Genomic DNA, 1,166 nt, shown 5'->3' on the forward strand with positions numbered 1-1,166 from the left:
ACACACACACACACACACACACACACACACACACACACACACACACACACAAATCCATACAGAGCAGGCACCCCATATTCGTCACACATTAAAACTAACAGCAGCCAATCTGTCCATTATTTGTTTGATAATATAATTGATTAAATATGCTGAAAGATTAGGCTATAAGGTGAAATACAATCCAACTTAAGAAGGAGGAAGTTAAAGAAGAAAGATGTTAAACTAAACATCACAGCAGTGTGACTAATCTGCTGGGAAATGACTATCCACCGACTATTTTTACAAAGTTCCCCAATGTGGAAAAAAGACACAGATCTGAAAGCAGTTCAGGACTGGACAGTGGCTCTTTGGTTAGAGGCCAACACCACACCAACTAGTTTGCTTCTTAACACTTAAGCCAGGATTCCTTGATGCCGATTTTAGGAAATGGGGTAATACACTGAAAGACATACAAACTGATAATGCATTACTGCCGTTTAAAAGGATTGAGAAATATTGTATCCCTAAACTCAATTTCTTTTGCCATTGACAAATTTGATATTATAGATTGCAAAGCACAACCGTACATATCTTCTATCAGAAAGCTGTGGTTTCAAACGCCTGAAATGATAGCCGTTGTTGCCACCTGTGGTTTTTCCAAGACCTTAGATAGATGGAAATGGGACCTTTCTGTCACAATAAATGATACTGAATAGGAAGATATACAGAGATTACAGACTGGAATTGAAAACCGGTGCTGCTTGAGAACCGGTTTCAAATTTTCCACAGCACTGTCATATGTGCAACAATGTCATATGTGCACAGTTGAAACAGCCCAAAGCATTGCTTCACAAAGAAAAATTATATCAGTGGTAGCTGTAATCTTGTAATCTGTAATCTGTAACATGATTTTTTAAAGTCGGATTAAAATGCCCACAACATGCTGAAAGATTTTTCTACACAACAGCTCAAACCGGACATCACAACACCAGTTTGATTTACACTTCACCTGCTGAAATCATCACCAGGTCGAGTCAGTGTACCTGCCTCTGAAGGATTCTGACTGTTTTACAGAGTGCAGTGATGGGCAGGACGTCTCATTTATGAAATGGAAACTGCTGCCTCGAGTGAGCTGTGGTAGCACTGAGCAGAAGTGGTACTGAAGCCGACCCACACTTTCGTTTTGA

The 1,166-nt window shown here is 39.8% G+C and overlaps 1 protein-coding gene across 2 annotated transcripts in view; it reads right to left on the reverse strand.

Moving 5' to 3' along the window:
• rab24 (RAB24, member RAS oncogene family) overlaps positions 1-1,166 on the reverse strand; it is a 13,854-nt gene that overhangs the window by 5,961 nt on the left and 6,727 nt on the right. The gene's annotated exons all lie outside the window — the stretch shown is intronic.

Source organism: Haplochromis burtoni, unplaced genomic scaffold (assembly GCF_018398535.1).
Source record: "Haplochromis burtoni strain Fernald_Lab_line unplaced genomic scaffold, NCSU_Asbu1 Contig_66, whole genome shotgun sequence".
NCBI classification, from domain to species: Eukaryota; Metazoa; Chordata; class Actinopteri; order Cichliformes; family Cichlidae; genus Haplochromis; species Haplochromis burtoni.